The following is a 25,919-nucleotide window of genomic DNA, read 5'->3' on the forward strand; positions in this document are numbered from 1 at the left end:
AAATGCAATCTTACTGTTTAAAAACTGGTAGTTTTGACCGGTAGTGTAAATGTTTTATTTAGAAAAATCAAATGTAACTCAGTTACAAAGAGTCAGTTACAACAAATATACACTGCAAACACCTGGTATACAAAGCAAAGTGTGCAAACACCAATTCAGGCATTGAGACTGATGTCACACTTGTGTAAAGGTCACAATGACTCCATGCCACCATCTAATGTGCTAACACTCCGCTGACCTCCTGAAATAGCAAAGAAAATAAACAGCAGCCCAGGTGACACTGGAAAGCTGTGCGGTAATTTTGAGCGCCATTGTTCATGATTGCCGGGTGTACAGAAGGAAAATTAGTACAAAAAAAAATTGGTTCAGAAAACAATCAATATATTGAATAGAAAAAATATACAGTGGTGGCCAAAATTGTTAGAACGCTAGTATTTTCACCAGCTAAAAAATATAAGTCAGTAATTTGTGTCAGTAGGAAATATCAGTTAACATTCATTTCACCATTAATTCTAATAATCCAGTGAGATTTTTTGATTGCACAAGGAGTCTGACAACAGCCAGTGCTCCACACAGAGATCTGATCTCATCGTCATCCAGTCTGTCTGGAATGTCCTGAAGATACAGAACAAACTGAGACAGACTAAATCTAGAAGAACTGTGGCAACATCTTCAAGATGCTTCAAGAAACCTACCTGCAAACTACAGTACAGTAATTTTAGGTACTTGTGTAAAAATGCTGTAAAATGAGGATACTGGCAAAAATTATGTCATAAATAGATTTTCTTTATCAATTACTTTCTATTACCTAAATTAAATCAACATTTGGTGTGACCATCCTTTGCTTTTAAAGCAGCTTTTGCCCTACAGTACGTGCACTTGCGCATAGTTTTTCGGGTAGCTTTGCAGGTAGGTTTCTTAAAGCATATTGAAGACATTGCCACAGTTCTTCTGGATTTAGTCAAAGTCCCTTTAAAGTCCCCCTGAAATCAAAATTAAAGTTTGTTGGCTTTTAGTATGAATATATTAGCCTTAAGGTTATCTATAAGCTAGTGTGCTGCAAAACAAAGACAAAATTCGCATTTACAAGATATGGGCATTCAAAACTTACAGTCTCGTCACTTCCGCCTATATGGATCAAGGTTGTGGCTAGAGGGTATACAGCTCAGACCGGAAACTAACAATGAAATTAATTGTTCTACCTATTAGATTGTGTTTTATTACCGTCTACACCTACCCCAACCCTAAACTTAGCCCTTACTATAATACAAAAAAAGTATTATTGTTGTACAGTGTGACAAAAATAACGTTAGACTGATGTGCGCATGCCCAGTAGCCTTAGCTGTATCCCTTCTAGACTTTACCATGGATCAAGGATTTGGATATCATCACCGTGCACTTCAGTTTCTAATCAAACGTTCTGTCCAATCAAATGCTCTCTAGAGTCCCTAGTGTCCCGCCCCCTACACAAAGACGCGGAGGAGATCATAAGCGTTCATATGTGGGTCGGCATGTATTAAACTACACAGCCTCAGCATAATAATAATCTCTACTTCGTTTTAGCAAGTTTCATATTGAATCTGTGCGGTAATTTATTAGTCTGGGGCTGTCATAAGCTTACAAATGCGGCTTTACCGAGCTCAATGGCTCTTGCCCGAGCAGATATCAATCGAACGCTATTGGCTATTCAAAATTAGTGGGCGGGGCTGGGCGATATGTTTTTGTTTCAGTTAAAAGTACGTCACCACATAGAATAACGCTGCGTGTTTCAAGGCGCTTCAGTGGACCTTTAAGGCAAGTCATGTCACTCGGCGGCCATCTTTGAAACGCCTCTCGGGCATACAAGTGCAGCTCCTATCTGTTTGAATGGGGAAACATCAAAGTCTCCAAAACTGTTCACCAAGCTTACGATTAAATTTCATATTTGAAATCTCCAAAGAAATCCAACAAGAACTGCCTCATAAATATAGTTCCTTGTGCTTGAATAGCGTTAAAAAAAGCTTATTTTTCCAGCTAGATGAGCCAGTGCGCATGCGCAGTACTGAACGCACGTCTTAGAGCGCCGGCTGTTTCTATAGCAACCGGAACTTCTAACGGCAGCTGCAGTGACGCGCTGACTTTACTGAGCAACGATTGGCTCTTTCACTAAGAAGGCGGAGCTTCGCGGCCATGATGACCGTTTCATTGTTCCCCATTCAAAACTACACGAGTGACATGTCTTTGGTATTCTATAGTCTTTGATTTAGTCTGTCTCAGTTTGTTCTGTATCCTCATGTCATTCCAGACAGGATGATGACCATGAGATCAGATCTCTGTGTGGAGCACTGGCTGTTGTCAGACTCCTTGTGGAAACAAAAATCTCACTGGATTATTACAATTCATGGCAAAATGATTGTTTGGAAATGCAAACTGATATTTCCTACTGACAAAAAATATATGACTTAAAACCATTTTTTAGCTGGTGAAAATACTAGTTCATTTTTATAATTTTGGTCATTACTGTATACTAATATATGATATATACACTACTGGTCAAAAGACTAAAATAATAAAGATTTTTTAATGTCTTTGAAAAAAGATTCTTACACTCACCTAGGTTGCAATTATATGATCGATGGTGTGAGGACCCTATTGGAATTGCTTTGTTTATTATTATTATTAGGGGCCAAGCACCGAAGGTGCGAAGGCACCTATTGAAACCGTTAGAATTCTTATTAGGGGCCAAGCACCGAAGGTGCGAAGGCACCTATTGTATCCGTTAGAATTCTTATTATTATTATTATTCCGCCGCAAGTCTATGGCAGCCCATAGAACCGCTTGCGGGAAAGTTGTATAATTTGGCACACTGATAGAGGACGGTCCCAACATTAACCATAGCAAGTTTGGAGTCTCTAACTCAAACTCTCTAGCGCCACCACTTGTCCAAACTTTCACTATCTTTTTGCTAATAACTTTTGAACCGTAAGCCACAAAATCAAAATTCCAATTTTCCCTGAATCCTTGGGTGATGCCGAGTCGAATGAACACCAAATTTTAAAAATCCTAAGGTTTAGTTTTTTTTCTATAATTTTTTGTTTATAAAACCTACTTTTTCGAACTCGTCCTAGACGTTTTGTCTGATTTTCACCAAAATTGGCTCAGATCATCTACAGACCATGCAGGCAAAAAGTTATGGAATTCAAGTTGATTGGACAAACCGTTCTCGAATAACGCGCTATTTAATTCTACGAAAAGCGCGCAAAAATGGATGTAAGGCCATATCTCCGCAACGGTTTGTCGTATTGAGACCAAACTTGGTGTGTGTTATAACAAGCATGACCTGAGGCGTCCTGCATTGTTTCGTCACAGTGCCACCTAGTGGTCAGGAGATATGAAAAATGGCTATTTTTGCTTATAACTTCTCAGTGATTTGGCCAAAAATCTCGAAACTCATTCCGTTAGATTCGGAGGAGCATGCCGAGTCGAACCATATCCAATTTTCCCAAGTCAGCCATTTTGGGTGTCGGCCATTTTGAATTTAGCTTTAAAATGCTGTATCTTGAGAACGGATTAACGTATCGTTTCGACAATAATTACAAAAATGTTCGGCACCATGCCCTGAATGTACATACCAATTTTGGGGCAAGTGCCACCTTGTGGTCAAAAGTTATAACGAAATTTCTAGAAATGCTAATAACTTCTGAAAAAAATGGCTTATTGTAATAAAAGTGATCTCAAAATATTCCTTTGGTCAGACCGAGAACATTGATACCCATTATGCCAAAATTGGCCTAACTTCCTGTTCGCCATTTTGATGAATGTAGAAAACCTACTTTTTCGAACTCCTCCTTGACGGTTAGTCGGATTTTCACCAAATTTGACTCGGATCATCTTCAGACCATGCTGACAAAAAGTTATGGATTTCGTGTCGATATTCGAAACCGTTTTCATTTAACGCATCAACGAATTTGCAGGTAAGATGCCAAAGCGTATCGGAAGCTGTATCTCTGCAAAGATTTGAGATATTTGCACCAAATTTGGTATGTGGCATTACCACCTCACACTGATTACACCACATTAATTTGGTAACAGCGCCACCTATTGGTCAAGAGTAATGAAGCATTCATTAACCATTAGTTTTAAAATGAACAAAAATGCTAATAACTGTAGATAGCATTAGCCTATTGTAATAAAACTGGTCTCAAAATATTCCTTGGGTCATGCCGACAACATAGATACCAATTATGCCACAGTTGGCCAAACTTCCTGTCCGCCATTTTGATCTATGTTGAAAACCTACTTTTTCGAACTAATCCTAGACCGTTCGTCCGATTTTCACCAAAATCGAGTCAGATCATCTTCAGACTGTGCTGACAAAAAGTTATGGATTTCATGTTGATAGATGGAACCGTTTTCGTACAGCGCCTCTATAAATTTTAGGCTTGATGTGAAAATGACTCTAAGGCTATAATTTTGGAAAACTTTGACATAATGACACCAAACTTTGTGTGCACGTTTGTCACCTCACACTAAACACACCACATCGATTTGATAACAGCGCCACCTGTTGGTCAAACCTAATAAGCCATTAAATCATATCAGTAGGCGTTCTACATCATTTTTCTGTTGTTTTGACTAAAATCATCCTAAAATGGCTTCTTTTTACTTATTGTTGCAGTTGGTCTGCTGTTCCTGCCATCGTTAGCTCCTCATTTTCCGCTTTGAGTGCTTGGCCCCGTAATTGCTGCTTGCAGCTATATTTAGGGGCCAAGCACCGAAGGTGCGAAGGCACCTATTGAAACCGTTAGAATTCTTATTATTATTATTATTCCGCCGCAAGTCTATGGCAGCCCATAGAACCGCTTGCGGGAAAGTTGTATAATTTGGCACACTGATAGAGGGCCGACTCAACATTAACCATAGCAAGTTTGGAGTCTCTAACTCAAACTCTCTAGCGCCACCACTTGTCCAAACTTTCACTTTCTTTTTGCTAATAACTTTTGAACCGTAAGCCATAAAATCAAAATTCCAATTTTCCCTGAATCCTTGGGTGATGCCGAGTCGAATGAACACCAAATTTCAAAAATCCTAAGGTTTAGTTTTTTTTCTATAATTTTTTGTTTATAAAACCTACTTTTTCGAACTCGTCCTAGACGGTTTGTCTGATTTTCACCAAAATTGGCTCAGATCATCTTCAGACCATGCAGGCAAAAAGTTATGGAATTCAAGTTGATTGGACAAACCGTTCTCGAATAACGCGCTAATTAATTCTACGAAAAGTGCGCAAAAACGGATGTGAGGCCATATCTCCGCAACGGTTTGTCTTATTGAGACCAAACTTGGTGTGTGTTGTAACAAGCATGACCTGAGGCTACCTGCAGTGTTTCGTCACAGTGCCACCTAGTGGTCAGGAGATATGAAAAATGGCTATTTTTGCTTATAACTTCTTAGTGCTTTGGCCAAATATCTAGAAACTGGTCCCGTTAGATTCGGAGGAGCATGCCGAGTCGAACCATATCCAATTTTCCCATGTCAGCCATTTTGGGTGTCGGCCATTTTGAATTTAGCTTTAAAATGCTGTATCTTGAGAACAGATTAACGTATCGTTTCGACCATAATTACAAAAATGTTCGGCACCATGCCCTGAATGTACATACCAATTTTGGGGCCAGCGCCACCTTGTGGTCAAAAGTTATAACGAAATTTCTAAAAATGCTAATAACTTCTGAAAAAAATGGCTTAATGTAATAAAAGTGATCTCAAAATATTCCTTGGGTCTGGCCGAGAACATTGATACCAATTATGCCAAAATTGGCCTAACTTCCTGTTCGCCATTTTGATGAATGTAGAAAACCTACTTTTTCGAACTCCTCCTAGACTGTTAGTCGGATTTTCACCAAATTTGAATCGGATCATCTTCAGACCATGCTGACAAAAAGTTATGGATTTCGTGTCGATATTCGAAACCGTTTTCATTTAACGCATCAACGAATTTGCAGGTAAGATGCCAATGCGCATCGGAAGCTGTATCTCTGCAAAGCTTTGAGATATTTGCACCAAATTTGGTATGTGGCATTAACACCTCACACTGATGACACCACATCAATTTGGTAGCAGCGCCACCTATTGGTCAAGAGTAATGAAGCATTCATTAACCATTAGTTTTAAAATGAACAAAAATGCTAATAACTGTAGATACCATTAGCCTATTGTAATGAAACTGGTCTCAAAATATTCCTTGGGTCATGCCGACAACATAGATACCAATTATGCCACAGTTGGCCAAACTCCCTGTCCGCCATTTTGATTTATGTTGAAAACCTACTTTTTCGAACTAGTCCTAGACCGTTCGTCCGATTTCCACCAAACTCGAGTCAGATCATCTTCAGACTGTGCTGACAAAAAGTTATGAATTTCATGATGATAGATGAAACCGTTTTCGTATAGCGCCTCTATAAATTTAAGGCTTGATGTGAAAATGACTCTAAGGCTATATCTTTGGAAAATTTTGACATAATGACACCAAACTTTGTGTGCACGTTTGTCACCTCACACTAAACACACCACATGGATTTGAGAACAGCGCCACCTGTTGGTCAAACGTAATAAGCATTAAATCATATCAGTAGGCGTTCTACACCATTTTTCTGTAATTTTCACTAAAATCCTCTTAAAATTGCTTCCTTTTCCTTATTGTTGCAGTTGGTCTGCTGTTCCTGCCATCCTTAGCTCCTCATTTTCCGCTTTGAGTGCTTGGCCCCGTAATTGCTGCTTGCAGCTATATTTATTATTAGGGGCCAAGCACCGAAGGTGCGAAGGCACCTATTGTTTTCGTTAGAATTCTTCTTATTATTAGGGGCCAAGCACCGAAGGTGCGTAGGCACCTATTGTATCCGTTAGCGTTCTTATTATTCTTCTTCCGTTTCTTCTTCCGCCGCAAGTCTATGGCAGCCCATAGAACCGCTTGCGGGAAAGTTGTATAATTTGGCACACTGATAGAGGGCAGTCTCAACATTAACTATAGCAAGTTTGGAGTCTCTAACTCAAACTCTCTAGCGCCACCACTTGTCCAAACTTTCACTTTCTTTTTGCTAATAACTTTTGAACCGTAAGTCATAAAATAAAAATTCCAATTTTCCCTGAATCCTTGGGTCATGCCGAGTCGAATGAACACCAAATTTCAAAAATCCTAAGGTTTCGTTTTTTTTCTATAATTTTTTGTTTATAAAATCTACTTTTTCGAACTCGTCCTAGACGGTTTGTCTCATTTTCACCAAAATTGGCTCAGATCATCTTCAGACCATGCAGGCAAAAAGTTATGGAATTCAAGTTGATTGGACAAACCGTTCTCGAATAACGCGCTAATTAATTCTACGAAAAGCGTTCAAAAATGGAAGTGAGGCCATATCTCCGCAACGCTTTGGAGTATTGAGACCAAACTTGGTGTGTGTTATAACAAGCATGACCTGAGGCTACCTGCAGTGTTTCGTCACAGTGCCACCTAGTGGTCAGGAGATATGAAAAATGGCTATTTTTGCTTATAACTTCTCAGTGGTTTGACCAAAAATCTCAAAACTGGTCTTGTTAGATTCGGAGGAGCATGCCGAGTCGACCCATATCCAATTTTCCCATGTCAGCCATTTTGGGTGTCGGCCATTTTGAATTTAGCTTTAAAATGCTGTATCTTGAGAACGGATTAACGTATCGTTTCGACAATAATTACAAAAATGTTCGGCACCATGCCCTGAATGTACATACCAATTTTGGGGCCAGCGCCACCTTGTGGTCAAAAGTTATAACGAAATTTCGAAAAATGCTAATAACTTCTGTAACAAATGGCTTATTGTAATAAAAGTGATCTCAAAATATTCCTTGGGTCAGGCCGAGATCATTGACACCGATTATGCCAATATTGGCCTAACTTCCTGTTCGCCATTTTAATGAATGTGGAAAACCTACTTTTTCGAACTCCTCCTAGACCGTTAGTCGGATTTTCACCAAATTTGACTCGGATCATCTTCAGACCATGCTGACAAAAAGTTATGGATTTCGTGTCGATATTCGAAACCGTTTTCATTTAACGCGTCAACGAATTTGCAGGTAAGATGCCAAAGCGCATCGGAAGCTGTATCTCTGCAAAGCTTTGAGATATTTGCACCAAATTTGGTATGTGACATTACCACCTCACACTGATTACACCACATCAATTTGGTAGCAGCGCCACCTATTGGTCAAGAGTAATGAAGCATTCATTAACCATTAGTTTTTAAATGATCAAAAATGCTAATAACTGTAGATAGCATTAGCCTATTGTAATGAAACTGGTCTCAAAATATTCCTTGGGTCATGCCGACAACATAGATACCAATTATGCAACAGTTGGCCAAACTCCCTGTCCGCCATTTTGATTTATGTTGAAAACCTACTTTTTCAAACTAGTCCTAGACCGTTTGTCCGATTTTCACCAAAATCGAGTCAGATCATCTTCAGACTGTGCTGACAAAAAGTTATGGATTTCATGTTGATAGTTGAAACCGTTTTCGTACAGCACCTCTATAAATTTTAGGCTTGATGTGAAAATGACTCTAAGGCTATATCTTTGGAAAACTTTGACATAATGACACCAAACTTTGTGTGAACGTTTGTCACCTCACACTAAACACACCACATCGATTTGATAACAGCGCCACCTGTTGGTCAAACCTAATAAGCCATTAAATCATATCAGTAGGTGTTCTACATCATTTTTCTGTCGTTTTGACTAAAATCATCCTAAAATGGCTTCTTTTTACTTACTGTTGCAGTTGGTCTGCTGTTCCTGCCATCCTTAGCTCCTCATTTTCCGCTTTAAGTGCTTGGCCCCGTAATTGCTGCTTGCAGCTATATTTAGGGGCCAAGCACCGAAGGTGCGAAGGCACCTATTGAAACCGTTAGAATTCTTATTATTATTATTATTCTTCCGCCGCAAGTCTATGGCAGCCCATAGAACCGCTTGCGGGAAAGTTGTATAATTTGGCACACTAATAGAGGACAGTCTCAACTTTAACCATAGCAAGTTTGGAGTCTCTAACTCAAACTCTCTAGCGCCACCACTTGTCCAAACTTTCACTTTCTTTTTGCTAATAACTTTTGAACCATAAGCCACAAAATCAAAATTCCAATTTTCCCTGAATCCTTGGGTCATGCCGAGTCGAATGAACACCAAATTTCAAAAATCCTAAGGTTTAGTTTTTTTTCTATAATTTTTGGTTTATAAAACCTACTTTTTCGAACTCGTCCTAGACGGTTTGTCTGATTTTCACCAAAATTGGCTCAGATCAACTTCAGACCATGCAGGCAAAAAGTTATGGAATTCAAGTTGATTGGACAAACCTTTCTCGAATAACGCGCTAATTAATTCCATGAAAAGCATTCAAAAATGGAATTGAGGCCATATCTCCGCAACGCTTTGGAGTATTGAGACCAAACTTGGTGTGTGTTATAACAAGCATGACCTGAGGCTACCTGCAGTGTTTCGTCACAGTGCCACCTAGTGGTCAGGAGATATGAAAAATGGCTATTTTTGCTTATAACTTCTCAGTGGTTTGACCAAAAATCTCAAAACTGGTCTTGTTAGATTCGGAGGAGCATGCCGAGTTTACCCATATCCAATTTTCCCATGTCAGCCATTTTGGGTGTCGGCCATTTTGAATTTAGCTTTAAAATGCTGTATCTTGAGAACGGATTAACGTATCGTTTCGACAATAATTGCAAAAATGTTCGGCACCATGCCCTGAATGTACATAAAAATTTTGGGGCCAGCGCCACCTTGTGGTCAAAAGTTATAACGAAATTTCGAAAAATGCTAATAACTTCTGAAGAAAATGGCTTATTGTAATAAAAGTGATCTCAAAATATTCCTTGGGTTAGGCCGAGAACATTGATACCAATTATGCCAAAATTGGCCTAACTTCCTGTTCGCCATTTTGATGAATGTAGAAAACCTACTTTTGCGAACTCCTCCGAGACCGTTAGTCGGATTTTCACCAAATTTGACTCGGATCATATTCAGACCATGCTGACAAAAAGTTATGGATTTCGTGTCGATATTCGAAACCGTTTTCATTTAACGCATCAACGAATTTGCAGGTAAGATGCCAAAGCGCATCAGAAGCTGTATCTCTGCAAAGCTTTGAGATATTTGCACCAAATTTGGTATGTGGCATTACCACCTCACACTGATTACACCACAATAATTTGGTAGCAGCGCCACCTATTGGTCAAGAGTAATGTAGCATTCATCAACCATTAGTTTTTAAATGAACAAAAATGCTAATAACTGTAGATAGCATTAGCCTATTGTAATGAAACTGGTCTCAAAATATTCTTTGGGTCATGCCGACAACATAGATACCAATTATGCAACAGTCTGCAAAACTCCCTGTCCGCCATTTTGATCTATGTTGAAAACCTACTTTTTCGAACTAGTCCTAGACCATTCGTCTGATTTTCATCAAAATCGAGTCAGATCATCTTCAGACTGTGCTGACAAAAAGTTATGGATTTCATGTCGATAGATGAAACCGTTTTTGTACAGCGCCTCTATTAATTTTAGGCTTGATGTGAAAATGACTCTGAGGCTATATCTTTGGAAAACTTTGACATAACGACACCAAACTTTGTGTGCACGTTTGTCACCTCACACTAAACACACCACATTGATCTGATAACAGCGCCACCTGTTGGTCAAACCTAATAAGCCATTAAATCATATTAGTATAATTTTTCTGTCGTTTTGACTAAAATCATCCTAAAATGGCTTCTTTTTACTTATTGTTGCAGTTGGTCTGCTGTTCCTGCCATCCTTAGCTCCTCATTTTCCGCTTTGAGTGCTTGGCCCCGTAATTGCTGCTTGCAGCTATATTTATTATTATTATTCTTCCGCCGCAAGTCTATGGCAGCCCATAGAACCGCTTGCGGGAAAGTTGTATAATTTGGCACACTGATAGAGGACCGTCTCAACATGAACCATAGCAAGTTTGGAGTCTCTAACTCAAACTCTATAGCGCCACCACTTGTCCAAACTTTCACTTTCTTTTTGCTAATAACTTTTGAACCGTAAGCCATAAAATCAAAATTCCAATTTTCCCTGAATCCTTGGGTCATGCCGAGTCGAATGAACACCAAATTTCAAAAATCCTAAGGTTTAGTTTTTTTTCTATAATTTTTTGTTTGTAAAACCTACTTTTTCGAACTCGTCCTAGACGGTTTGTCTGATTTTCACCAAAATTGGCTCAGATCATCTTCAGACCATGCAGGCAAAAAGTTATGGAATTCAAGTTGATTGGACAAAACGTTCTCGAATAACGCGCTAATTAATTCTACGAAAAGCGCGCAAAAATGGATGTGAGGCCGTATCTCGGCAACGGTTTGTCGTATTGAGACCAAACTTGGTGTGTGTTATAACAAGCATGACCTGAGGCTACCTGCAGTGTTTCGTCACAGTGCCACCTAGTGGTCAGGAGATATGAAAAATGGCTATTTTTGCTTATAACTTCTCAGTGGTTTGACCAAAAATCTCAAAACTGGTCTTGTTAGATTCGGAGGAGCATGCCGAGTCGACCCATATCCAATTTTCCCATGTCAGCCATTTTGGGTGTCGGCCATTTTGAATTTAGCTTTAAAACGCTGTATCTTGAGAACGGATTAACGTATCGTTTTGGCAATAATTACAAAAATGTTCGGCACCATGCCCTGAATGTACATAAAAATTTTGGGGCCAGCGCCACCTTGTGGTCAAAAGTTATAACGAAATTTCGAAAAATGCTAATAACTTCTGAAAAAAATGGCTTATTGTAATAAAAGTGATCTCAAAATATTCCTTGGGTCAGGCCGAGAACATTGATACCAATTATGCCAAAATTGGCCTAACTTCCTGTTCGCCATTTTGACGAATGTAGAAAACCTACTTTTTCGAACTCCTCCTAGACCGTTAGTCGGATTTTCACCAAATTTGACTCGGATCATCTTCAGACCATGCTGACAAAAAGTTATGGATTTCGTGTCAATATTCGAAACCGTTTTCATTTAACGCATCAACGAATTTGCAGGTAACATGCCAAAGCGCATCGGAAGCTGTATCTCTTCAAAGCTTTGAGATATTTGCACCAAATTTGGTATGTGGCATTAACACCTCACACTGATGACACCACATCAATTTGGTAGCAGCGCCACCTATTGGTCAAGAGTAATGAAGCATTCATTAACCATTAGTTTTTAAATGAACAAAAATGCTAATAACTGTAGATCGCATTAGCCTATTGTAATGAAACTGGTCTCAAAATATTCCTTGGGTCATGCCGACAACATAGATACCAATTATGAAACAGTTGGCCAAACTCCCTGTCCGCCATTTTGATTTATGTTGAAAACCTACTTTTTCGAACTAGTCCTAGACCGTTCGTCCGATTTTCACCAAAATTGAGTCAGATCATCTTCAGACTGTGCTGACAAAATGTTATGGATTTCATGATGATAGATGAAACCGTTTTCGTATAGCGCCTCTACAAATTTTAGGCTTGATGTGAAAATGACTCTAAGGCTATATCTTTGGAAAATTTTGACATAATGACACCAAACTTTGTGTGTACGTTTGTCACCTCACACTAAACACACCACATCGATCTATTAACAGCGCCACCTGTTGGTCAAACCTAATAAGCCATTAAATCACATCAGTAGGCGTTCTACATCACTTTTCTGTCGTTTTGACTAAAATCATCCTAAAATGGCTTCTTTTTACTTATTGTTGCAGTTGGTCTGCTGTTCCTGCCATCCTTAGCTCCTCATTTTCCGCTTTGAGTGCTTGGCCCCGTAATTGCTGCTTGCAGCTATATTTATTATTATTATTCCGCTGCAAGTCTATGGCAGCCCATAGAACCGCTTGCGGGAAAGTTGTATAATTTGGCACACTAATAGTGGACCGTCCCAACATTAACCATAGCAAGTTTGGAGTCTCTAACTCAAACTCTCTAGCGCCACCACTTGTCCAAACTTTCACTTTCTTTTTGCTAATAACTTTTGAACCGTAAACCACAAAATCAAAATTCCAATTTTCCCTGAATCCTTGGGTCATGCCGAGTCGAATGAACACCAAATTTCAAAAATCCTAAGGTTTAGTTTTTTTTCTATAATTTTTTGTTTGTAAAACCTACTTTTTCGAACTCGTCCTAGACGGTTTGTCTGATTTTCACCAAAATTGGCTCAGATCATCTTCAGACCATGCAGGCAAAAAGTTATGGAATTCAAGTTGATTGGACAAACCGTTATCGAATAACGCGCTAATTAATTCTACGAAAAGTGCGCAAAAACAGATGTGAGGCCATATCTCGGCAACGGTTTGTCGTATTGAGACCAAACTTGGTGTGTGTTATAACAAGCATGACCTGAAGCTACCTGCAGTGTTTCGTCATAGTGACACCTAGTGGTCAGGAGATATGAAAAATGGCTATTTTTGCTTATAACTTCTCAGTGGTTTGACCAAAAATCTCAAAACTGGTCTTGTTAGATTCGGAGGAGCATGCCGAGTCGAACCATATCCAATTTTCCCATGTCAGCCATTTTGGGTGTCGGCCATTTTGAATTTAGCTTTAAAATGCTGTATCTTGAGAACGGATTGACGTATCGTTTTGACAATAATTACAAAAATGTTCGGTACCAAGCCCTGAATGTACATACGAAATTTGGGATCAGCGCCACCTTGTGGTCAAAAGTTATAACGAAATTTCGAAAAATGCTAATAACTTCTGAAAAAAATGGCTTATTGTAATAAAAGTGATCTCAAAATATTCCTTGGATCAGGCCGAGAACATTGATACCAATTATGCCAAAATTAGCCTAACTTCCTGTTCGCCATTTTGATGAATGTAGAAAACCTACTTTTTCGAACTCCTCCTAGACCGTTAGTCGGATTTTCACCAAATTTGACTCGGATCATCTTCAGAGCATGCTGACAAAAAGTTATGGATTTCGTGTCGATATTCGAAACCGTTTTCATTTAACGCATCAACGAATTTGCAAGTAAGATGCCAAAGCGCATCGGAAGCTGTATCTCTGCAAAGCTTTGAGATATTTGCACCAAATTTGGTATGTGGCATTAACACCTCACACTGATGACACCACATCAATTTGGTAGCAGCGCCACCTATTGGTCAAGAGTAATGAAGCATTCATTAACTATTAGTTTTAAAATATACAAAAATGCTAATAACTGTAGATAGCATTAGCCTATTGTAATGAAACTGGTCTCAAAATATTCCTTGGGTCATGCCGACAACATAGATACCAATTATGCAACAGTTGGCCAAACTCCCTGTCCGCCATTTTGATTTATGTTGAAAACCTACTTTTTCGAACTAGTCCTAGACCGTTTGTCCGATTTTCACCAAAATCGAGTCAGATCATCTTCAGACTGTGCTGACAAAAAGTTATGGATTTCAAGTTGATAGTTGAAACCGTTTTCGTACAGCACCTCTATAAATTTTAGGCTTGATGTGAAAATGACTCTAAGGCTATATCTTTGGAAAATTTTGACATAATGACACCAAACTTTGTGTGAACGTTTGTCACCTCACACTAAACACACCACATCGATTTGATAACAGCGCCACCTGTTGGTCAAACCTAATAAGCCATTAAATCATATCAGTAGGTGTTCTACATCATTTTTCTGTCATTTTGACTAAAATCATCCTAAAATGGCTTCTTTTTACTTATTGTTGCAGTTGGTCTGCTGTTCCTGCCATCCTTAGCTCCTCATTTTCCGCTTTGAGTGCTTGGCCCCGTAATTGCTGCTTGCAGCTATATTTATTATTATTAGGGGCCAAGCACCGAAGGTGCGTAGGCACCTATTGTATCCGTTAGAATTCTTATTATTAGGGGCCAAGCACCGAAGGTGCGTAGGCACCTATTGTATCCGTTAGAATTCTTATTATTATTATTATTATTATTCTTCTTCCGCCGCAAGTCTATGGCAACCCATAGAACCGATGGCGGGAAAGTTGTATAAATTTGCAAACTGATAGAGGACAGTCTGAAATGTCACCATAGCCAATTTGGAATCTCTAACTCAAACTCTCTAGCGCCACCACTTCTCCAAACTTTCACTTTCTTTTTGCTGATAACGTTTGAACCGTAAGCCATAAAATCAAAAGTATTTTTTCTCAGAATCCTTGGGTCATGCCGAGTCGAATGAACACAAAAATTCAAAAATCGTAAGGTTTAGTTTTTTTTCTATAATTAATTGTTTGAAAAAGCTACTTTTTCGAACTAGTCCTAGACGGTTTGTCTGATTTTCACCAAAATTGGCTCAGATCATCTTCAGACCATGCAGGCAAAAAGTTATGGAATTCAAGTTGATTGGACAAACCGTTCTCGAATAATGTGCTAATTAATTCTACGAAAAGCGTTCAAAAATGGAAGTGAGGCCATATCTCCGCAACGCTTTGGAGTATTGAGACCAAACTTGGTGTATGTTATAACCAGCATGACCTGAGGCTACCTGCATTGTTTCGTCACAGTGCCACCTAGTGGTCAGGAGATATGAAAAATGGCTATTTTTGCTTATAACTTCTCAGTGATTTAGCCAAAAACCTCGAAACTAATTCCGTTAGATTCGGAGGAGCATGTCGAGTCGAACCATATCCAATTTTCCCATGTCAGCCATTTTGGGTGTCGGCCATTTTGAATTTAGCTTTCAAATGCTGTATCTTGAGAACGGATTAATGTATCGTTTTGACAATAATTACAAAAATGTTCGGCACCATGCCCTGAATGTACATACCAATTTTGGGGCCAGCGCCACCTTGTGGTCAAAAGTTATAACGAAATTTCTAAAAAGGCTAATAACTTCTGAAAAAAATGGCTTATTGTAATAAAAGTGATCTCAAAATATTCCTTAGGTCAGACCGAGAACATTGATACCCATTATGCCAAAATTGGCCTAACTTCCTGTTCGCCATTTTGATGAATGTAGAAAACCTACTTTTTCGAACTCCTCCTAGACCGTTAGTCGGATTTTCACCAAATTTGACTCGGATCATCTTCAGACCATGCTGACAAAAAGTTATGGATTTCGTGTCTATATTCGAAACCGTTTTCATTTAACGCATCAACGAATTTGCAGGTAAGATGCCAATGCGCATCGGAAGCTGTATCTCTGCAAAGCTTTGAGATATTTGCACCAAATTTGGTATGTGGCATTACCACCTCACACTGATGACACCACATCAATTTGGTAGCAGCGCCACCTATTGGTCAAGAGTAATGAAGCATTCATTAACCATTAGTTTTAAAATGAACAAAAATGCTAATAACTGTAGATACCATTAGCCTATTGTAATGAAACTGGTCTCAAAATATTCCTTGGGTCATGCCGACAACATAGATACCAATTATGCCACAGTTGGCCAAACTCCCTGTCCGCCATTTTGATTTATGTTGAAAACCTACTTTTTCGAACTAGTCCTAGACCGTTCGTCCGATTTCCACCAAACTCGAGTCAGATCATCTTCAGACTGTGCTGACAAAAAGTTATGGATTTCATGATGATAGATGAAACCGTTTTCGTATAGCGCCTCTATAAATTTAAGGCTTGATGTGAAAATGACTCTAAGGCTATATCTTTGGAAAATTTTGACATAATGACACCAAACTTTGTGTGCACGTTTGTCACCTCACACTAAACACACCACATGGATTTGAGAACAGCGCCACCTGTTGGTCAAACGTAATAAGCATTAAATCATATCAGTAGGCGTTCTACACCATTTTTCTGTAATTTTCACTAAAATCCTCTTAAAATTGCTTCCTTTTCCTTATTGTTGCAGTTGGTCTGCTGTTCCTGCCATCCTTAGCTCCTCATTTTCCGCTTTGAGTGCTTGGCCCCGTAATTGCTGCTTGCAGCTATATTTATTATTATTATTATTCTTCTTCCGCCGCAAGTCTATGGCAACCCATAGAACCGATGGCGGGAAAGTTGTATAAATTTGCATACTGATAGAGGACTGTCTGAAATGTCACCATAGCCAATTTGGAATCTCTAACTCAAACTCTCTAGCGCCACCACTTCCCCAAAGTTTCACTTTCTTTTTGCTGATAACGTTTGAACCGTAAGCCATAAAATCAAAAGTATTTTTTCTCAGAATCCTTGGGTCATGCCGAGTCGAATGAACACAAAAATTCAAAAATCGTAAGGTTTAGTTTTTTTTCTATAATTAATTGTTTGAAAAACCTACTTTTTCGAACTCGTCCTAGACGGTTTGTCTGATTTTCACCAGAATTGGCTCAGATCATCTTCAGACCATGCAGGCAAAAAGTTATGGAATTCAAGTTGATTGAGCAATTTGTTTTCGAATAACGCGCAAACGAATTCCACGAAAAGCACGCAAAAATGGATGTGAGGCCATATCTCTGCAACGCTTTGGAATATTGAGACCAAACTTGGTGTGTGTTATAACAAGCATGACTTGAGGCTACCTGCAGTGTTTCGTCACAGTGCCACCTAGTGGTCAGGAGATATGAAAGTTGGCTATTTTTGTTTATAACTTCTTAGTGGTTTGACCAAAAATCTCAAAACTGGTCTTGTTAGATTCGGAGGAGCATGCCGAGTCGAACCATATCCAATTTTCCCATGTCAGCCATTTTGGGTGTCGGCCATTTTGAATTTAGCTTTAAAATGCTGTATCTTGAGAACGAATTAACGTATCGTTTCGACAATAATTACAAAAATGTTCGGCACCATGCCCTGAATGTACATACCAATTTTGGGGCCAGCGCCACCTTGTGGTCAAAAGTTATAACGAAATTTCGAAAAATGCTAATAACTTCTGAATAAAATGGCTTATTGTAATAAAAGTGATCTCAAAATATTCCTTGGGTCAGGCCGAGAACATTGATACCAATTATGCCAAAATTGGCCTAACTTCCTGTTCGCCATTTTGATGAATGTAGAAAACCTACTTTTTCGAACTCCTCCTAGACCGTTAGTCGGATTTTCACCAAATTTGAATCGGATCATCTTCAGACCATGTTGACAAAAAGTTATGGATTTCGTGTCGATATTCGAAACCGTTTTCATTTAACGCATCAACGAATTTGCAGGTAAGATGCCTCAGCGCATCGGAAGCTGTATCTCTGCAAAGCTTTGAGATATTTGCACCAAATTTGGTATGTGGCATTACCACCTCACACTGATTACACCACATCAATTTGGTAGCAGCGCCACCTATTGGTCAAGAGTAATGAAGCATTCATTAACCATTAGTTTTAAAATGAACAAAAATGCTAATAACTGTAGATAGCATTAGCCTATTGTAATGAAACTGGTCTCAAAATATTCCTTGGGTCATGCCGACAACATAGATACCAATTATGCAACAGTTGGCCAAACTCCCTGTCCGCCATTTTGATTTATGTTGAAATCCTACTTTTTCGAACTAGTCCTAGACCGTTTGTCCGATTTTCACCAAAATCGAGTCAGATCATCTTCAGACTGTGCTGACAAAAGTTATGGATTTCATGTTGATAGTTGAAACCGTTTTCGTACAGCGCCTCTATAAATTTTAGGCTTGATGTGAAAATGACTCTAAGGCTATATCTTTGGAAAACTTTGACATAATGACACCAAACTTTGTGTGAACGTATGTCATCTCACACTAAACACACCACATCGATTTGATAACAGCGCCACCTGTTGGTCAAACCTAATAAGCCATTAAATCATATCAGTAGGCGTTCTACATCACTTTTCTGTCGTTTTGACTAAATCATCCTAAAATGGCTTCTTTTTACTAATTGTTGCAGTTGGTCTGCTGTTCCTGCCATCCTTAGCTCCTCAGTTTCCGCTTTGAGTGCTTGGCCCCGTAATTGCTGCTTGCAGCTATATTTAGGGGCCAAGCACCGAAGGTGCGAAGGCACCTATTGAAACCGTTAGAATTCTTATTATTATTATTATTCTTCCGCCGCAAGTCTATGGCAGCCCATAGAACCGCTTGCGGGAAAGTTGTATAATTTGGCACACTGATAGAGGGCCGACTCAACATTAACCATAGCAAGTTTGGAGTCTCTAATTCAAACTCTCTAGCGCCACCACTTGTCCAAACTTTCACTTTCTTTTTGCTAATAACTTTTGAATCGTAAGCCATAAAATCAAAATTCCAATTTTCCCTGAATCCTTGGGTTATGCCGAGTCGAATGAACACCAAATTTCAAAAATCCTAAGGTTTAGTTTTTTTTCTATAATTTTTTGTTTATAAAACCTACTTTTTCGAACTCGTCCTAGACGGTTTGTCTGATTTACACCAAAATTGGCTCAGATCATCTTAAGACCATGCAGGCAAAAAGTTATGGAATTCAAGTTGATTGGTCAAACCGTTCTCGAATAACGCGCTAATTAATTCTACGAAAAGCGTTCAAAAATGGAAGTGAGGCCATATATCCGCAACGCTTTGGAATATTGAGACCAAACTTGGTGTGTGTTGTAACAAGCATGACCTGAGGCTACCTGCAGTGTTTCGTCACAGTGCCACCTAGTGGTCAGGAGATATGAAAAATGGCTGTTTTTGCTTATAACTTCTCAGTGGTTTGACCAAAAATCTCAAAACTGGTCTTGTTAGATTCGGAGGAGCATGCCGAGTCGACCCATATCCAATTTTCCCATGTCAGCCATTTTGGGTGTCGGCCATTTTGAATTTAGATTTAAAATGCTGTATCTTGAGAACGGATTAACGTATCGTTTCGACAATAATTACAAAAATGTTCGGCACCATGCCCTGAATGTACATACCAATTTTGGGGCCAGCGCCACCTTGTGGTCAAAAGTTATAACGAAATTTCGAAAAATGCTAATAACTTCTGAAAAAAATGGCTTATTGTAATAAAAGTGATCTCAAAATATTCCTTGGGTCAGGCCGAGAACATTGATACCAATTATGCCAAAATTGGCCTAACTTCCTGTTCGCCATTTTGATGAATGTAGAAAACCTACTTTTTCGAACTCCTCCTAGACCGTTAGTCGGATTTTCACCAAATTTGACACGGATCATCTTCAGACCATGCTGACAAAAAGTTATGGATTTCGTGTCGATATTCGAAACCGTTTTCATTTAACGCATCAACGAATTTGCAGGTAAGATGCCAAAGCGCATCGGAAGCTGTATCTCTGCAAAGCTTTGAGATATTTGCACCGAATTTGGTATGTGGCATTAACACCTCACACTGATGACACCACATCAATTTCGTAGCAGCGCCACCTATTGGTCAAGAGTAATGAAGCATTCATTAACTATTAGTTTTAAAATGAACAAAAATGCTAATAACTGTAGATAGCATTAGCCTATTGTAATGAAACTGGTCTCAAAATATTCCTTGGGTCATGCCGACAACATAGATACCAATTATGCAACAGTTGGCCAAACTCCCTGTCCGCCATTTTGAATTATGTTGAAAACCTACTTTTTCGAACTAGTCCCAGACCGTTTGTCCGATTTTCACCAAAATCGAGTCAGATCATCTTCAGACTGTGCTGACAAAAAGTTATGGATTTCATGTTGATAGTTGAAACCGTTTTCGTACAGCACCTCTATAAATTTTAGGCTTGATGTGAAAATGACTCTAAGGCTATATCTTTGGAAAATTTTGACATAATGACACCAAACTTTGTGTGAACGTTTGTCACCTCACACTAAACACACCACATCGATTTGATAACAGCGCCAACTGTTGGTCAAACCTAATAAGCCATTAAATCATATCAGTAGGTGTTCTACATCATTTTTCTGTCGTTTGGACTAAAATCATCCTAAAATGGCTTCTTTTTACTTATTGTTGCAGTTGGTCTGCTGTTCCTGCCATCCTTAGCTCCTCATTTTCCGCTTTGAGTGCTTGGCCCCGTAATTGCTGCTTGCAGCTATATTTATTATTATTATTCTTCCGCCGCAAGTCTATGGCAGCCCATAGAACCGCTTGCGGGAAAGTTGTATAATTTGGCACACTGATAGAGGACCGTCCCAACATGAACCATAGCAAGTTTGGAGTCTCTAACTCAAACTCTCTAGCGCCACCACTTGTCCAAACTTTCAATTTCTTTTTGCTAATAACTTTTGAACCGTAAGCCACAACATCAAAATTCCAATTTTCCCTGAATCCTTGGGTCATGCCGAGTCGAATGAACACCAAATTTCAAAAATCGTAAGGATTAGTTTTTTTTCTATAATTTTTTGTTTATAAAACCTACTTTTTCGAACTCGTCCTAGACGGTTTGTCTGATTTTCACCAAAATTGGCTCAGATCATCTTCAGACCATGCAGGCAAAAAGTTATGGAATTCAAGTTGATTGGACAAACCGTTCTCGAATAACGCGCTAATTAATTCTACGAAAAGCGTTCAAAAATGGAAGTGAGGCCATATATCCGCAACGCTTTGGAATATTGAGACCAAACTTGGTGTGTGTTATAACAAGCATGACCTGAGGCTACCTGCAGTGTTTCGTCACAGTGCCACCTAGTGGTCAGGAGATATGAAAAATGGCTATTTTTGATTATAACTTCTCAGTGGTTTGACCAAAAATCTCAAAACTGGTCTTGTTAGATTCGGAGGAGCATGCCGAGTCGAACAATATCCAATTTTCCCATGTCAGCCATTTTGGGTGTCGGCCATTTTGAATTTAGTTTTAAAATGCTGTATCTTGAGAACGGATTAACGTATCGTTTCGACAATAATTACAAAAATGTTCGGCACCATGCCCTGAATGTACATACCAATTTTGGGGCCAGCGCCACCTTGTGGTCAAAAGTTATAACGAAATTTCGAAAAATGCTAATAACTTCTGAAAAAAATGGCTTATTGTAATAAAAGTGATCTCAAAATATTCCTTGGGTCAGGCCGAGAACATTGATACCAATTATGCCAAAATTGGCCTAACTTCCTGTTCGCCATTTTGATGAATGTAGAAAACCTACTTTTTCGAACTCCTCCTAGACCGTTAGTCGGATTTTCACCAAATTTGACTCGGATCGTCTTCAGACCATGCTGACAAAAAGTTATGGATTTCGTGTCGATATTCGAAACCGTTTTCATTTAACGCATCAACGAATTTGCAAGTAAGATGCCAAAGCGCATCGGAAGCTGTATCTCTGCAAAGCTTTGAGATATTTGCACCAAATTTGGTATGTGGCATTACCACCTCACACTGATTACACCACCTAAATTTGGTAGCAGCGCCACCTATTGGTCAAGAGTAATGAAGCATTCATTAACCATTAGTTTTAAAATGATCAAAAATGCTAATAACTGTAGATAGCATTAGCCTATTTTAATGAAACTGGTCTTAAAATATTCCTTGGGTCATGCCGACAACATAGATACCAATTATGCCACAGTTGGCCAAACTTCCTGTCCGCCATTTTGATTTATGTTGAAAACCTACTTTTTCGAACTAGTCCTAGACCGTTCGTCCGATTTTCACCAAAATCGAGTCATATCATCTTCAGACTGTGCTGACAAAAAGTTATGGATTTCATGTCGATAGTTGAAACCGTTTTCGTACAGCACCTCTATAAATTTTAGGCTTGATGTGAAAATGACTCTAAGGCTATATCTTTGGAAAACTTTGACATAATGACACCAAACTTTGTGTGAACGTTTGTCATCTCACACTAAACACACCACATCGATTTGATAACAGCGCCACCTGTTGGTCAAACCTAATAAGCCATTAAATCATATCAGTAGGCGTCCTACATCATTTTTCTGTCGTTTTGACTAAAATCATCCTAAAATGGCTTCTTTTTACTTCTTGTTGCAGTTGGTCTGCTGTTCCTGCCATTCTTAGCTCCTCATTTTCCGCTTTGAGTGCTTGGCCCCGTAATTGCTGCTTGCAGCTATATTTATTATTATTATTATTATTATCCAAAATGCATCGCATTTTCGAGGGCCCAAACATACTCGAAAACTCATTAAACTTTGCACACACATCAGAACTGGCGAAAATTTACACCTGATATGGGTTTCAGAAGTGGGTGGGGCAAAATGGCTCGATAGCGCCATTTATATGCGTTCAGCTGTGTGCGCTTTGAGCAATGCTTCACGTACATGCACGAAAATCGCTACACACATGTAACACACTAATACCTACAAAAAAGTCTCTTGAAGCAAAATCCAAAACCCCACAGGAAGTCGATTTTTTTAAATTTTCTTAGCAAATTTGGTCATTTTTGCCATTTTCAGGTGGACTCCTCCTAGAGATTTATTCAGATCAACACCAAATTTGGTCAGTCTAATCTAAAGCCCCATGTGACGTTAAATTGGGTCAATATACATGCCAATAATCAGTTACAGGCATAGCGCCACCAGCTGGCAGCAGGAAGTTTGGCACATATATGACTTTGACATATTTCTCCTATATTTACCATATTAAAAGCATACTGCCCAACGTTCGCTGTTTTCCTAAAGCCACTAATGAGCTTAAAGCTTGCAGCTTTAATTTAAAATATAAATTATTCCTGTGATGCAAAGCTGAATTTTCAGCATCATTACTCCAGTCTTAAGTGTCACATGATCCTTCAGAAATCATTCTAATAATTTGCTGAATATTTTTAAAATTTGACCAGTTGTGTACATATACTATAAAATCTATTTATTTTTCCAGTTTTTGAAGAGTGATACATACTGGGATTTAGATGCAAACTTCTTAAATTATGTGTTCACTTTAAATATTTAAAACTTTTAAATATCCTGAGCAAAAAGAGCAGAACTGAATCCCAAGGCCTGCTTCACAGCTTCTTATCACAGCCCATCTGAATTTAGACATACATGAGGAGCTCGACATTGGGAGCTTCTGCAGGACTTAAGAAGATTACATAGATTCGAATAGTGTTAACTAAGATGGCGTTCCCCCGAGAACCCAGATGGATGAAGACGAGGAGGGGGGACGTCTATGATGTTCTCGATGTGCGTGGCAGAAGGCAGCTGAGGGTGGCCTTGCATTGCTCTCTTTGTTCTCATTGGTCCTTCATGTTTGTTGAAAGGGTTCGGAGAACCTAGAGATTTGGTAATCGGGAGGCTATCAATGTAGCTATTAAAACGAGGCTGGCACCTGGTTGGTTGATGGAGGACAGATGTCAGCATGCAGGACATAATGGATGCCTTCTTTCGTCACTTGATTTTTTACAACAGTCCAATGGAAATCAAATGAATTTTAAAAGGGAGATAACGACTAAAGCCAATTACAGAGTCAATCCCCATAAATATGAACAAAAGCAAAGTGATTTCAAAGGATGCTGAGCTAGTTCTGTAACAATGACATGACATAAATAGACAAATCTTTATTGAAATGACCTTTGACTGCAGTCTGAACCCAAGATGGAGCTAAAAGGCAAATAGATCTTATCAGATATCCCAAGCTAGGCCTTCTGTTTTGGCTAAAAGAGAAATCTTACAATTGTCTATTCATTCGATGCCCATCCCTAGTACCGATTTCTTTTTAAAATTAGCCTGCTTTATTTCATATTGAAAAAAAAATACCAATTAATTCCGTTTTCAAAGCAGAGCATGAAATAACCTTCCTGTGGGTCATAAATAATACTAACCACAACCCTATAATTGTCCTGGCATCCAATATTATTACTTTCCTTTCAACACTAACGCAAACAAACCCTCCGCAGATGACAATCTAACTTCCCTTTTGAGCAATGCCACTATATTCTTAACCTCAGATTGTGGTGGCAAAGAGAATCATGTTGGGGAAACCCAAACAAGCTGCTCAGGAAACATTTGACATGTTATGACTGTTAGTATTAGCACTGCGTGGAACAATCAGATAGGAGTTGATAAAGCTGACATCATAAAAATAACATAAGCGATAGCAGCATCTGGACAAACTAAAAAGAGCACCTCAACAATAAATGGACCTGTCTAGCGGATAGCTGGCATTTTTATGTATAGAAATGAAAACTTTAGTTTTTGAATGGTCAAAAAAATCAGAGATAAGACTCAGCTGACACTCACTTACACTATCAGTCAAACGTTTTTTAGTGGTTTTCAAAGAATTCTCTTCTCCTCACCAAACCTGCATTTATTTGATCCAAAGTACAGGAAAAACAGTACAATTCTGAAATATTTTTACTATTTAAAATGACTGTTTTCTATTTCAATATATTTTCAAATTGACTCCTGTGCTCAAAGCAAAACTTTCAGCATCATTACTTCAGTCTTCAATGTCACATGATCCTTCAGAAATCATTCTAATATGCTGATTTGCTGTTCAAGAAATATTTATTATTATTATTATCAATATTTAAAACAGTTGTGTACAATTTTTTTTCAGGATTCTTTGATGAATAGAAATTTGGATCTTTCTATTCATCAAAGAATCCTGAAAAAAAAAAAATTGTCTATACCATTCAAAAGCTTGGAGTCAGTATAATTTTTTTGGAGAAAGAAATGATAGAAATTAATACTTCTATTTAGCAACATGCTTTAAATTGTTCAAAAGTGATGAAGACGACATTTATAATGTAACAAAAGATTACTATTTTAGATACAATCTGTTCTTCTGAGCTTACTATTCATCAAAGAAACCTGAAAAAGCTTAATAATTTCCTCAGCTTAATAATACTCAACATAATAATAATCATTTTTTTGAGCAGCAAATCAGAATATTAAAATTATTTCTGAAGGATCATATGACAGGAGTAATGATGCTAGAAATCAGCTTTGAAGTCACAGGAATGAATTACATTTTAAAATATAATCAAATAGAAAACAGTTATTTTACATTTTAAAAATATTTCAAAATATTACTGTTTTTGCTGTACTTTAGATCAAACAAATGCAGGCTTGGTGAGCAGAAGAGACTTTTAAAAAAATATTAAAAGTCTTACTGTTCAATTTTTCTTTTACTGGTA

The 25,919-nt window shown here is 38.5% G+C and overlaps 1 protein-coding gene across 1 annotated transcript in view; it reads right to left on the reverse strand.

Moving 5' to 3' along the window:
• immp1l (inner mitochondrial membrane peptidase subunit 1) overlaps window positions 1-25,919 on the reverse strand; it is a 40,626-nt gene that overhangs the window by 13,906 nt on the left and 801 nt on the right. The gene's annotated exons all lie outside the window — the stretch shown is intronic.

This window comes from Garra rufa, chromosome 3 (assembly GCF_049309525.1).
Source record: "Garra rufa chromosome 3, GarRuf1.0, whole genome shotgun sequence".
In the NCBI taxonomy this organism is placed as follows: domain Eukaryota; kingdom Metazoa; phylum Chordata; class Actinopteri; order Cypriniformes; family Cyprinidae; genus Garra; species Garra rufa.